This window comes from Taudactylus pleione, unplaced genomic scaffold (genome assembly GCF_031769625.1).
Source record: "Taudactylus pleione unplaced genomic scaffold, aTauple2 ptg000737l, whole genome shotgun sequence".
In the NCBI taxonomy this organism is placed as follows: Eukaryota; Metazoa; Chordata; class Amphibia; order Anura; family Myobatrachidae; genus Taudactylus; species Taudactylus pleione.
The window spans coordinates 582752-598242 of NW_028285139.1; positions in this window are offsets into that span (position 1 = coordinate 582752).

A 15491-nucleotide genomic window follows, 5' to 3' on the forward strand; every position below is an offset into this window, starting at 1 on the left:
TCCAATTGATGGCCTGATTTCCAGACTGTCCGTAGCATTAGCAATTCCGGATCGGTGATAACCCTGACTGCGGCTGATTGAAAAGATGGAAAAATGTTCCCTGAACCAGTTCACAGTGCTCTTCCTGAGACACATCATCCAAGAGTATATCTTTCTATATTCAGGGGGCAAATAGATTGAACATTTGGCATGGTAGGTGGTATTCCTAACCAGTTTTTACAACATCATAACAATTAGGCCAGCACTTGTGGTACAATGGACAGCTTTGCTGCCTCACATCACTGGGGTCATGGGTTCAATTCCAATTGGGGGAAAAGAATTTTGCGGACCCACTTCCATGTCCTGCTGTCACCAAGGGACTGTCCGGGTGATGTAGCTTCAGCAGGGTTAGCTCTGTTAAATTCACAGAGAATACCGCAGAAGTTCAAAGACATCCATTGGCTCTCCTTTCATGGAAGGCTTTAAGTTGGAGGGAACCTCAGGTGGCAGAGAACCGGTGAACATGGGAGGAGTATCCAGGGGTGGAGGAGACGATGGACCACTTCCTTTAATGTAAAGGTTTATGAGGAGATATCAGAAGCCATTGATATCCCGTGCCTTTCGGGTCTTAGTTATCCTGAGTGGGCTTATGGGGTAGTCAGAAGGTATGGTGGATTTAATTTAACCACTATTTATTTAGTTAACTTAGCAGTTATGCGTACATAGTGTACACGGTGCAATGGCACCGTGCAAGGCGACGGGGGAACTGACATCTGACATATTGGGTGGTTCCCACACACGGTGCAATCGAATGGCCGACTGCCCAATATGCCGACTCCTCCCTCCCTCACCCGCATAGCACTGCATGGGATTGCACATCGCATCCCCTTATCGACTGATCCTGCAGTAGGATCAGGTGGTGCGATGTACGACCCCACGGGTGCGCACTTGGTCCGATATCAGGCCCATACACGGTGCGATATAGCAACCAAATCACACCAATCAGTCGGATCAGCTGCTTTATCACACCGTGTATGGGCCGCTTTAGAGTTCACACTTGAAATGAATGGTGTCAGGTTTCCCTAAGGAAAAAGGATCTCCCCTATGGAGAGGTGGTGGGTTTGATTCTTGAAGAGGTAAAAAGTATGATGGATCTGGATAGGGAAAGGATGGATGCTGTCAGCTGGTCTTGTTGGTGAAGCCAGTTGAAACCCCCTTGAGTTAGTGGCAGACATACTTTCTCAAGTCCAGCATTGGTTTCTTTACCTATAATTTCACTTCCCGAAAATTTTGAAGTAATTATTTTGCTTTGATAGGTGATAGGTGTTAGGTATTGGTGATAGGTAGAAATTAGAGATGAGCGGTCCGAATTGCATTGAATCCGGACCACTCCAAACTTCTTAATCCGAGCAGCTTCTGAGTCCTGGATCAGAGTTTCCCGCTAGGCTCGGATGTCAGATCGAGGCCGAATTTCGGATTCTCACAGGGTTTAGATCCTATATAAGGACCATGCAGCCGGGACTCGGCGCCAATCATTTCAGTCCACTCATGCTTCTGCATGCTGTGCTCTGCGGTGTCCAAGTGGGGCTGGGTCCATCTCTAAGGGGCTGTACTGTTTGGGATGTGTCCATCTCTGAGGGACTGTGCTGCTGGGGCTGTGATCATCTCTAAGGGGCTGTACTGTTGGGGCTGTGACCATCTCTAAGGAGCTGTGCTGTCACTACAGTATGAACGTTTTTGTGTGTGTTTTAGCACTCAAAAAGCCTATTCCTCTTGTGACGGGAGCAGTTGCAGGTACAAGAGGTAACCACCCTCAAAATTATATAGTATTGGAAGTATTGTTGTATCTCAGCGCTCTACCTATACTTTGTGGCTTCCGACAAATAAATTCTGGTTGCAGTCAATGTATCGTTATGTAGTTTTAATTTATTACAATTAAAATGTAAAATATAGGTAATATCTTTACTTTGCAGTATGTTGATATACAATATAAAAACATGTGCTCTTTGTTGCTAGCCGACTTTAGATTGTTGGGATGGGACACCACATAAAAAAACAGGACAAGTACGTGTACAACATGTTGATATTAAAATTTAACCTCTATATACCCCTGCCTGTACCTTCTAAAATCCTACCTATAAACCTCTAAGGATGATGCTTAATTTGCGTACGCAGTCATACAGTAAATAGAGACTCCAGACTTAGAACATGTGGTTCCAAAGCACAAAGTATTATTCAAGTAAAAAGTACAGTCAGTTACACGCTATTGATCCAGACACAATTAGACGCAAAGGAATTATACAGACCCCCAAGTACAGTATACATACGCCGCGCTTCCGGACTCGGTGATCAGCAAGAGACCCCGTCGTCATTCAGCATTCAGCAAGAAGACTAAAGACTCAGTGCTTGAGCAAACATGTTTATACCCCCCCCAGAATAGATAGGACAATAGAGAAGTTTCTTGCTTATGCCATTGGTTCCCAGGGGAGAAGCATATGTTACAGTGCATTTAACAGGCTGGTTCAAATAGACTTACCCAGCCTCTAACAACTGAGGGTCTTTTCCCTCCTGCCACCCCATGCTGCATCCTAACAGTTGTTCCTAAAATATACATTTTGTTGCTTATAGGCTCTGCGATCCATAACTCGAGAATGCATGATGCGATCTCCCCACCGATAGTACCGGAATTCTGTTGAAAGAGTATGCATCAGTATGAACCCAAACACTGCTGTCTTAACAGGTACAGAACCTTAGTTATCAAATATCTTTATTTCACAGCATTTAAACTAACTGAACCAACTTAAATCATATACTTTAAAGCTTATTAAACCTTATGTGTGAATATGTAATGTGTGAGTATTCGGGGTTTGATATAAAGACGTATTAATGTGTGTATGAGGAAGGGGTGCAGTTAACTCTCACTGAGTGAACATTTTAGCAGTGTGACATGCTGAGCCAGGTAGTTCCACATGCCCACTCTGTGAGCAGTCCCCCCCACCTGTCCCAGACTTCAAAAGAAAAACTCTTTTATTCTTCCAGTCTCTTGTGTGAAATGCAAATAACTCAGCTACAAGAGACAGACATAAGATGACACTCTAGTCTTTGAAATCATGTCATTGCAAGAAGCTTGCTAATGTAGGTGTGTATTCGAGCCAGACCACTTGTTGTAAGGGTAAACTTTATCCAGGAAGCTTATCTACACAAGCCAGTTGTCACCTGGCCACTTGCTCTAATGCAATTTTGGCATACTGTAAAGCCATTTCTGAAATATATATCCTTTATAATACGTAAAGTAATGAAATGGGCTTTTGGTGAATCGCCTTAACCTATGGCGATGGTCACAGATGCATTCGCATGATGCTAATAGTATTATCGCCACATGTACTAAAGTGTGAGTTTATCTAAAATGGCGCTTAGGCGGCCATTTCGCAAAATGACATCTTGCAGCCAGTCGCAAGATGGTGTCACTGCGATTCAATTTTAAACTGATCTTGTCTCAGCCAATAATCCAGTTTCGACAAACAGAGGGAAGGAGTGTGTGTTTGGGTATGTGAGATTGACAATGACAGTTGTGAATCGTAGTGAGGGACAAAGGTATTGGGGAAGATGCAGATGGTTGCAAAATGGTCCTGTTATTGATAGGAAAAAAGTAATATGTGGGTTGATGAGTTGGTCCGGTCTCTTTGTGTTCAGTGACCGTTTAAAAGTACACACTTGTCCTGTCAAGACATTGGTGGAAATAGGAGCTCCCTGTTTATGGTTTCTTTAGTGATTATTTAGCTGTTCAGCGATGATGCAGTAGTAAATAATGCTGCCTCAGGCCGTCTGGACCTGTCGGCACTTACCCTTCCATGCGGGGCGGGATGTTCAGACTTTCTGTGTTGGGGTCTCTGGCATCTCCTCGTTGACGCTAGATGCGTTCACATGCAGCCAAAGTATGCAAATTGTGCGATCGAACGGCAAGGCATTAGCACGCCCACTATGTCTTTGCATACAATAGCGGTGTGTATTTAGACGCCCATCAGCCTGTCTTAAGATGCTCACTTTTCTTTAGTGATACACGTCATCTCCAGGAAGTGTATGAAACAATCGGTAACATCGAGTAACATCGGACCCATACGCAGCACTTGTGGCTGACCATACCCTACCGCAAGCACTGCAAGTACCTTAGTGTGTAATTCAGCCATGTGACGTGTATTATGATGCTGCGTCTTAATTATGCATACCTCTGAAATGGCGTTAAGACGATCAGACATGCCTGCGTTTGCACCACCACTCCCCCGTTTCCATCGACCAACCCCTGTCACCAAACACAAACGGCTCGTCCTGTCACTCATTCTAGCCAGGGGTCTATCTATGTGCAGGGTGTGAATGCTTCCCAATCGCACAGACTAGTTCGCGCATGTTCACTGCATCTTATACATATGCGCAGATTGCAAACATCGGCAAGCTATGTGCGAACGCAGCCTAGCGAATGGGTCTGAATCAGTACCACAGTTCCTGCCAGTGTGTGGAATGACATTGTAGCTCTGCACTTTCCTACAAGTAAGAGCTTAGATAGTTGAAATACTGTACATGCCAATGTGATATAATTCATCTTTAATAGATGCAGTTCTCATTGAGTTTTAGTCAGTGCCTGGTCGGCGTCCCCTGTCACATGTACAGTACATTAATGTGGTATATATAGACAGGATCACCATGAAGTGTTTAATTATTATACATATGTTATAATAATGAATTCCCAGGACAATGGTGTATTCAATACACTGCATTTATGTTATCAATCTGTACAATTTCACGCATGCACTGTCAGCATTTGCTATACAGTATCTATTTATAAAAGGCCCCAAACCATGCACTGACTAATGTTTATCCAAGCCTTTTTGGTGGCTGGCCACAGTCTCTCTGGTGATTGACCACTCCTTAAGCATGGGCCCCCACCACTGCATTTGCCCTGATGGGCTCTTCATGCCCCAGTCCAATACTGGGAACAGGGGTTTTTCATGCCCAGGAGTTACAGTGGGCCAGAACGGGGCGGTGCTGAGTTCCCTTAGTTGTATTTGGATGGGGAATGCGTTCAGCCTCTGCTGGCCCTCCTCGCACAGCCTCTGTTCACTTTCTCTTCCTGCTGTGCAGTTGCTGGGGCTGGAGCTGCTCGGCTGATAAATTAAAAAGATACAAAGTCTGTGGTATAAAATTGTAAACCACGTGGGGTACATAGAATGAGGGGTATGTTAATTTGGCAACACAAATTACTGTGTCCCATTAATTATACACGGGTGGTAAATGTAGTTTACTTGGTACATAGGGTTTTAGATGTATATGTGAGGATATAGTATTGTTACTGATTCAGCTAAGTTATACTTATTCACCAGTGTGTATTTTATTATTGACAGTGAATGCTTAGGGACAGAGGGAGCTGTGGTAGAGAAACTTCCAGAAGGACCAGGCGTGAGGCCAGTAATGGAGGATAGGAGGAAGGGTATATATAGGCAGTTGACAGTTGGAAGGGAAGACTGGTGTTCCCCCTCCTGAGCGCATCACCTGAATCCTGGACAATGCCTCAGAGCTATAACAGAGGTCATCGGGTGACTGAGGTGAATGTAGCCTGTGAGGGTATATGTGGATCCACCGAGTAGCACCGACTAACAGGGCATACCTGAGAGGCTTGCTGTGTTGATCGGTGAGGGTGCCCATCAGTTGTCACTGGAGCTGGGGGAGAGAGTCGGGCTGGCAGATTACCCCTGATGCAGTGTTTCCGTGCGGAGACTGACGGATGTCCAGAGTAGTCGTAAAGTGGGGCTGATCCCTATTGATAGACTGCCTGCCTAACATTGACAGCTATTAACCCATAAATAGACTCAGAGGAGGTATTGAATATTAAGCACATCGCTACCAGAGTTAAAATCCGATTCTGTGGTGGATCCCATAACTATCCTATTGGATGAATAGGGGCTGGCTATAACTACAAAGTATTACCCCCAAGGGAATATCTCTCATCATCGGGAATGAAACCAGAGGGAGGATTAGCTTACCAGTGCAGCTAATATAGGAGGCAGTGAAGTAGAGAGACAACAGATAGGACATATGGAAATAACATTTGGAAAATCAATTCCTATTTAGTCCCTATCACAAGAGTAATTATAGAGTCGCGGGAGACATATTTACATCTCATCACATGACACTAGGATACCAGCAAGTGGAGCAGCGTGTTAATTGCCATGCTGTGTACAGAGGGCCTAATTCAGACACGCTCGCGAGCGCATAGCGCTCGCAAGCGGGTCGATGGCCGGGCAGTGCGCACGCGCGAGCCCCGGAGCGAGCGAGAAATCACTCACTCCGGGGCTCACTACAAGACGGGGCAGCTGTCGATGTTGATCAACAGCTCGCCCCGTTTTGTAGGCGGGTCGGGGAGTGGCTGCACAAACGGAGGCGTTCCCTTAGGAACGCCTGCTGTTTGTGGGCGGCCCTACTGACATCACACATGATGTTAGTAGTGTAACCCCCCTTTTACCACTAAAGGGTCACCAGGTTACTAACTCCTTTGTTACTCCTAATGTACCCACCCCAGGGCCGAAACTAGGATTTTTGTCAGGGCAGGGCGCTTTTTGCCTTTCAGAAAGAGGGCAGGGCGCCGCGCCCCGCTAAAACAGCCTAGCGGGAACGCTAGGTATGGACGTCTGATTATATATTATTCACTATTGGATCACTGTAAGGCAGTGAGTCCCAACCTCGATCCTCAAGGCACACTATCAGTCTTGGTTTTAGTGATATCCATGATTGTGCACAGATGGATAATCAAAATAACTGAAGCACTAATTAAGTCACTTGTGCTCAAGTATGGCTATCCCTAAAACCTGGATTGTTAGTGTGCCTTGAGGACCGTGGTTGGGAACCCCTGCTGTAAGGTATATGTAAGGGAAAGAAAGATTCTATTATTAAAGGAAGAGATAAGCACATATTTGGGTATCAACAACACATAAATATATCAGCACAATATGTACTTAATAACTGGGTCTCCCTAGCATTCGCATAATAACCCATAAAAGTAGACTAAAGCTGGGATGGAGGCAGTGGCGTAACTAGGGGTGTCGAGCAGGGCATGTGCCCTGGGTGCCGCTGCAAGCCCAGCAGAAGGGGGCGCCGCCATCAGGGCAGCCTATCCTTTCATTGCACTGCACATTGCAGCTTCCTACACTGTGTGACTAAGTCCGGGGTCCTGTCTGGTGACCAGGCTCGCCTGAGCTGCCTTCATTGGTGGTCTCTGCTCCCCCTCTGTCCTGTTGCATGCTGCCATTGGCTGCTGCCTGGCTGCCGGGGTGGTGATTGTGTGCAGGCGCGGTGGTGGTATTAGCTGGGCTGGACGCTACTGCTGCTGCAGCAGCTGCTCTCCATAGTCGCGCCCTCCGGCCGGTGACCTCCGCGGGGCTCCTCATCATCACACCACACATCTGCAGCATGGCGCTCCAACCGCTGCACATCCAGGAGCAAAGCAGCTTCTCTGAGACCCTGCATCAAATCAACAGCGCTGACCAACTGTATATTCAGCAAAAGATGCAAATGGGGCAGAGGACTCTTCCGGGGGGTTGGCGGGGCTCAGCTGCTGCAGAACCTCTTCCCGATGAGGGGACACAATCCTTTGGATTTACCTGTGTCTGTCCCCTTGGTCTCTTTCTCCTGCCCCTGGGTCTCTCTCTCCTGCCCCAGGGTCTCTCTCTCCTGCCCCAGGGTCTCTCTCTCCTGTCCCTCAGTCTCTCTCTCCTGGCCCTCAATCTCTTTCTCTCCTGCCCCTCTGTCTCTTTCTCTCCTTCCCCTCAGCCTCTTTCTCTCCTGACCCTCAGCCCCTTTCATTCCTGCCCCTCAGCGTCTTATGCCCCTGCCCCTCAGTGTCTTACGCTCCTGCCCCTCAGCATCTTATGCTCCTGCCCCTCAGCGTCTCTCTCTCTTGCCCCTCAGCCTCTTTCTCTCCTGCCTCTCCATGTCTCTCTCTCCCGCCCCTCAGTGCCATCCTCTCCTGCCCACCAGCCTCTCTCTCTTCTGTCCCTCAGTGCCATACTCTCCTGCCCCTCAGCCTCTTTCTCTTCTGCCCCTCAGCCTCTTTCTCTCCTGCCCCTCAGCATCTTACACTCCTGTCCCTCAGAGTCTTACTCTCCTGCTCTTCAGCCTCTCACTCTCCTGCCCCTCAGCCTCTCACTACCCTGCCCCTCAACCTCTCTCTCTCTTGCCCCTCAGTCTCTCTCTCTCCTGCCCCTCAGTCTTTCTCTCTCCTGCCCCTCAGCATCTTTCACTCCTGCCCCTCGGCCTCTTTCTCTCCTGCCCCTCGGCCTCTTTCACTCCTGCCCCTCGGCCTCTTTCACTCCTGCCCCTCGGCCTCTTTCTCTCCTGCCCCTCAGCCTCTTTCACTCCTGCCCCTCGGCCTCTTTCTCTCCTGCCCCTCTGCCTCTTTCTCTCCTGCCCCTCGGCCTCTTTCACTCCTGTCCCTCAGTCTCTCTCTCTTTTGGCCCTCAATCTCTTTCTCTCCTGCCCCTCAGTCTCTCTCTCTCCTGCCCCTCAGTCTCTCTCTCTCCTGCCCCTCAGTCTTTCTCTCTCCTGCCCCTCAGTATCTTTCACTCCTGCCCCTCGGCCTCTTTCTCTCCTGCCCCTCGGCCTCTTTCACTCCTGCCCCTCGGCCTCTTTCACTCCTGCCCCTCGGCCTCTTTCACTCCTGCCCCTTGGCATCTTTCACTCCTGCCCCTCGGCCTCTTTCACTCCTGCCCCTCGGCCTCTTTCATTCCTGCCCCTCGGAATCTTTCACTACTGCCCCTCGGCCTCTTTCACTCCTGCCCCTCGGCCTCTTTCACTCCTGCCCCTCGGCATCTTTCACTCCTGCCCCTCGGCCTCTTTCACTCCTGCCCCTCGGCCTCTTTCACTCCTGCCCCTCAGCGTCTTTCACTCCTGCCCCTCAGCCTAAGTCACTCCTGCCCCTCAGCCTATTTCTCTCCTGCCCCTCAGCCTCTTTCTCACCTGCCCCTCAGCATCTTTCTTTTCCGGAAGGTATAACCAGGGAAGGGGGGGGCTCAGCTGCTGCAGAACCTGTTCCCGGCTCTGTATTATCATTATCTCCCAGAGTGAGCAGCATGTACGAGTTCTGTCCCCTCTCAGACATTGTATATGGTGTATATAGAGTGGCCTCCTGTCATGTTTGCATATAGTGATGAATTATAGTGTGTAATGCCCTGTCATACATGATGTATAGTGTCTGTACCCCTGCAATACATGGTGTATAGTGTGTGTGTCCCTGTCATACATGGTGATTTTTGTGTATCCCTCTGTCATACATGGTGTTTTGTGTGTATCCCCCTGTCATACATGGTGCATAGTGCCTGTCCCCCCTGTCATACATGGTGTTTTGTGTGTATCCCCCTGTCATACATGGTGATTTTTGTGTATCCCTCTGTCATACATGGTGTTTTGTGTGTATCCCCCTGTCATACATGGTGCATAGTTACTGTCCCCCCTGTCATACATGCTGCAAAGTGTGTGTGTTTAGTCTTACATGGTGTCTAGTTTGTGTATGTCCCTGTTATACATGGTGTATAGTATGTAAGGGGCACTACTGGGGGCACTGCATAATGGGCACTATTACTGGGGGTACTGCTTAATGGGCACTACTACAGGGGGCATTGTATAAGGGGCACTACTACTGGGGACATTGCCAAGGGGCACTATTACTAGGGGCATTGTATGCAGGGCACTACTAATAGGGGTATTAAGGTGTATATGGAATGGAAATAATGTTCCCAGAGTGATGAGAAAAGGTGGTGTGATGTTTACATGTCCCCATTTTCAGTGGCCACGCCCTTTGTGGCATGTTAGGGGGGTCTCTGTTTTTCATCTAGCCCTTGCCTTAAAATACCCTAGTTACGCCACTGGATGGAGGCACTGTTCAACTTAAAAAGTGTTACAAAATCAATACATACATAAAGGGGGATCAGTAACAGGGCATGATGATGGCACTGCAGAGATGCCGGGGAAAGATGCTGAAGAGATGTAGGTGGGGATGTGGCTGGAGAGTCTTGGGGGGCAATGAAGCTGGAGAGACATGGGAGGGGTGAGATGGGGAGCTGAGTCTGGAGAGATAGGAGTGATGAGTCTAGTTAGATACAGGGGATGAGGATGGAAATACTTGGGGGGATTAGGGTAGAGAGACACAGGGTTGATGAAGCTGGAAAGACACAGGGTTGATGAGGCTGTATAGACACTGGGGCCAGTGAGGCTGGAGAGATGGGGATGAGGCTAGAGAGACACACAGGAAGTTAGTGATGGTGAGACGCAGGGTGGAATGACACTGGTGAGAAACAGGAAGATAGTATTGGAGAGATGCAGTGGTAGTGGTACAGTAGAGAAGCAGGAGGCATGGTGCTGGAAAAATGCAGGGGGGTGACGCTGTAGAGATGCAGGAAGGATGACTCTGGAATAACATAGGAGGATGGGATCTCCAGGATGTTTGATCAGGGAGCTTCGCAATTTGCCCTGTCCCAAAATTTCTATTACTTGTATTATCTGTTTTGGCCCCAAGGCCCCTGGCCATTAACTTTACATTTTTGCGCGTGTGTGTGTATACGTGGTATTCATCCTAGTGATATTGAGGTTTTTCCTTGCTCTCGCACTTCCCTTAATTGTGTTTCCACTGTATATTGCAGTACCAATATAAGTATACAGCCAGAATATTAAAGAATAGTTTTCAAGGGGCAACAATTTTTGTAATATTTTTGTTTTGGGCACCATAGTTGTGCCCCTGGCAGTGGCCTCCTAACATGCGTGTGTGTTCGTGGGGAAGAAGGTTCCATCACCTTTCCAGGACCATTTTAAGCCCTGTTCATGTCCATATAATAACAGTATTGCAGTCTGTGCCCGTAAGTGACAGAAGTCCTTACTTTAAATAAAAATAAAAATACAGCACAAAACAAGTTTGATTGCAAACAGATGTGATATGGCTGCCAGAAAGTGACACAGTAAAAGCTGCCTAATGATGTAATGACTCTCAAAGACATTTTATTTCCATGAAGCAGTTGTTGCATAACTGCTTTGAAAATATGGGAATATGTATGAAAATGCTGTTTATTATGTTATTTTAAAATAGCCATTTAATTCAATGCAAATCACATTATTTATCAATCTGCACTTTGCATAGAAACGCATCCAATGTGTGATATTGCAAAAATATGCAGACTGCAAGCAATTTAAAGCAAGCTGTTAGCAAACTGAACATTCAATCCTAATTTAGGGCTCTATTCATGTAGAACATGAAGTGGCTACTGAAAAATATCACTATATATCGCATCACATCAATGCGCTATATAGTGATGTTTAGTAGCCATTCATAAACACTTAACCTGTCCGACGTCTTCATGCGCTATGTGGCCCCTCCACGATCCTGGAAAGCAGTGAGAAGACAGACATATCGGGACCCCGATATTCTATTTCTCACTGTGCATGCGCCGGTGCCTCAGAGCAGCAAGTCAGACCAATGGATGCTGGGTAACAGGGGACAGAACCAGCGCCAGGTGCTGGACAGACAACAGGGTAGTGTGCAGCTTCCCTGCTCTGCTTGGTGCACTGGGCCTGATTCAGAGCCGGACGCTCTGACCAGAGCGCTCACTCTGAATCAGGGCCGGGCTACCTAAAATTGGAGCGGCCTCTTGGACACTCGCATAGTTGTGGGTTACCACCCACAGCTTATGCAAGCGTCCATGATGATGGTCGCGATGGTCAAGACCATCGCGACCATCGGGCTGCGACTAGACCCTGCGGTAGGGTCTCATTGCCGCAAGCCCTGGAGTGATTTTGGCTCTATCAGAGATAAAATCACTCCCACTGACATCACTAGTGATGTCAGTGGGGCCGGACCCAGATGGTAGGCGTTCCCGTGGGAACGCCTCCGTCTGGCAGCTACGCCCCAGCACGTCTCCTTTGGTGCGAGACCCCGAGCGACGGCTTCCCCGTCACTCGCCGGGTCTCGCGCATGCGCACGACGGAGCTCCCTCTGTCGTGCGCATGCACACTTGGGCACCATTGACCCGCTTGCGAGCGTACAACGCTCGCGAGCGGGTCTGAATGAGACCCACTGTACGGATTACGCTATCCTGAGATGGCCAATCTGTACGCACCACAGGAAGAAAGGTTGAGCTTTCCATTATTTTATGAATCACACTCACCATACAAAAGTATGGTGAGTGTGATTCATCCACGAAGTGGGAATAACCTTCTCCATGGTAACCTCCTCTATGAATTGACGAAAGCAGCGAATAGCCGTGTTTTCAACTAAACAGGACTTCTCCCTGCTCTATGAATAGACCCCTATGCCTTAAGCGATGCATCTAATTTTCACTAACATGAATCTTTACCATATTCATTTTAGCATGTGTATGTTTGTGCGCAAACTAATAAACAGTACAAGATAATCTCCAGCATTTGCTTTAGTGTATAGAAGTGTAAATAAATGTGGATAAATAATAACCTGTATGGCCAGGACTCTGGGCCTGATTCAGAGACAGACGCTAATGCGATCGCCGCTGCATTTTCATATGCAACGCAGCTGCGAAAATATGTTAATGTCTGCAAAGATCACCTGAGCATAAATACTCCCACTGCTGCCTTCTTACCTGTGTGCGATGATGCATACCTGCGTAAATATCGGTACTATCGACGCACATCGGCGGCCATCTTGCCCTTGTGGCAGGTCTGACCAGCCACAGATTCAGGAGCTCTCCTCTCATGCAGAGGGCTCTCATGCTGTGTATGTACTTGCAGTGGCTAATTTATGTATGCCCATGAAACAGCGTTCAAATGGACAGGCACGCCCTCGTTTTTATGCCACACCCCCGTCACCACCCCCAAATGCTGACAACCTGTCTCTCACTCTGCAATGGATTCCTCTGTGCGTCCGTAGTCACTATGCGATCGCAACGCATGCACAGTGTGGCCTGTTTGCATGTGCAATGGCAAACAATCGCTCGATCAAAGGACCTCATTCAGAGCCCCTCGCAAAATGCGAGCGCTCGCTCTGAATGAGGGCGGCCGCTTCTCTGTAATGAGCCGGCGTCCTGGCCGCTCGCTAAGCTGTGGGTGACCACCCACAGCTTTAGCGAGCGGCCAGGTTGATGGTCGTGATGGTCAAGACCATCGCGGCTTGCAACGAGACCCTTGTGGTAGGGTCTCGTCTGCCGCAAGCCCCAGTGAGCTTTCGGCTCTAATAGAGCCGGAAGCTCACCACTGACATCACGAGTGATGTCAGTGGGGCCGCACCCAAACGGCAGGCATTCCTTCTTGAACGCCTCCGTTTGGCCAGCCACCCCCCCACCACCCCACCTACATAAGTGTGTGAGCTGTCGATCACCATCGACAGCCACCCCTTTTGTAGTGAGCCCTGGAGCGAGAGAATTTCTCTCTCGCTCCGGGGCTTGCGCACGTGCAGTGCGCAGGGCCTCAACATCGACCCGCAGTTCTGATTCAGGCCCTTTGTCTGTTCAATGATCAACCTTCTTCTTTACTCACTTTACGTACAGATCTGCCCAGCTATTTTGTTGCTCATGGCGTGGCGTGAGTCGCGCCACAGACTTGTGGCGTGGCGTGCAGGCCTCTGAGTTGCGCCATGGACTTGTGGAATACCGTGGTATTCTTCAACGAAGGATATGGTACGGCATGTAATACAGTGCTTAACCGCTGGGTGGCGAGTGCTCCTCTTTTGTAATTGCATGTAATATAATGCTTAACCGCTGGGTGGCGAGTGCTCCACTGTACTGAATGTCTATCATATTCACAGCATTTGCATGAACGCACAACCCATACTGTATTTTTAATGTCGCATAATATACTGTACAAATCACTGCACATACTGTATTGTACATACGGTACGGTGCAGTAACTGAATAGTAGAGAAGTTGCCGGAGTTGTTGTCATGGTATAACCGATACTGTAGAATAATTAGATGCACGCACAGCTTTCACTGATATGGGATGCATTACAGTATGACATTTATTTTTATTTTTTTTTCTTTCATTAAAAACAGCAGCGGGAGGAGTGCACAAGGATGAGGCCACTCTCTGTGGTTCACTGTACTGTAGCTGTCGTGTGGGCTAGTGGTTAGGTGATCACTTTGGTAGAATTATGGTCCGGGGTTCGATCCCTGGAAAAGAATATACTGTACCGTACTGTATATTTTTTTTTTGTCACTGTCTGCTCTGGACACTGTAGTGCCCAGAGAGGGCTCTGTACTGTACTGTATTTCACTGAATAGTGATTTCATACTGTGGCTATGGTGCGCCCAGAAACCGCAAAACGCAAACATGCGACAACGCATATGCGGGTACAAAATAGCGTTGCATCCCAAACTGATGACATTGGTGATGCTGCTCCAACCTTGCACACTAAGTACGGTAGTAGTGGGATCTGTAGGAGAGAGAGCTCTCTGTATTACACGGTTGGCACTACGGTGGCTGCGATGGATTAGAAATGGAGGGGGTTACAATGGGATCTGTGGCGCCAAGCCATACGCCATGTAGCGCTATGCTATCACTGAGCATGCGCAGTTGGCTGTATTACTGCAGTCGGTACAGTATTGTATTCTGTTGCATTTCCATCTCTGGCGGGCGCATGCCCAGTAGGAGGGTTGCGATGGGATTTCTGGCGCATGCCCAGTGGGCCCAGAGTCATACACAGTGCATCAGGTCCCTTCCCCCAAAGCAAGCCAAGAGCCTCACATTACCATAATAAAGGAAGCTTTGTTAATCCATTTACTGTAAGCAGTCAGCTCTGCCCTAGTGTCCTGAAAAATGCTACGAATTGTCACCATTGCCAAAAGACACCATCCCCCGTCTGCTAGGACAACTAGTGTGCCGCTATGAATGTGCCTGTACTGAATATTCAAAAGTGACGGTGCCCTACAATTTAGCACCACAGAATAGTGATTTCATAACTGCAGGAACTGTTAGTGAAACTACTGTCTAGAATGTGAGACAGGCCTCTGCATCACAAACTGTGCGCCCAGAAACCGCAAAACGCAAACATGCGACAACGCATATGCGGTCTCAGCCTCGCGCACTATGGCTACGTCCCTTGGACTGTGTCTGAGAGTGCTTTCCGTCTGTGAGAGAGCGCTCTGTGTTCAAAGCTAACTGTGCGTTTGATGCGCAAAATAGCGTTGCATCCCAAACTGATGACATTGGTGATGCTGCTCCAACCTTGCACACTAAGTACGGTAGTAGTGGGATCTGTAGGAGAGAGAGCTCTCTGTATTACACGGTTGGCGCTACGGTGGCTGCGAGGGATTAGAAATGGAGGGGGTTACAATGGGATCTGTGGCGCCAAGCCATACGCCATGTAGCGCTATGCTATCACTGAGCATGTGCAGTTGGCTGTATTACTGCAGTCGGTACAGTATTGTATTCTGTTGCATTTCCATCTCTGGCGGGTGCATGCCCAGTAGGAGGGTTGCGATGGGATTTCTGGTGCATGCCCAGTGGGCCCAGAGT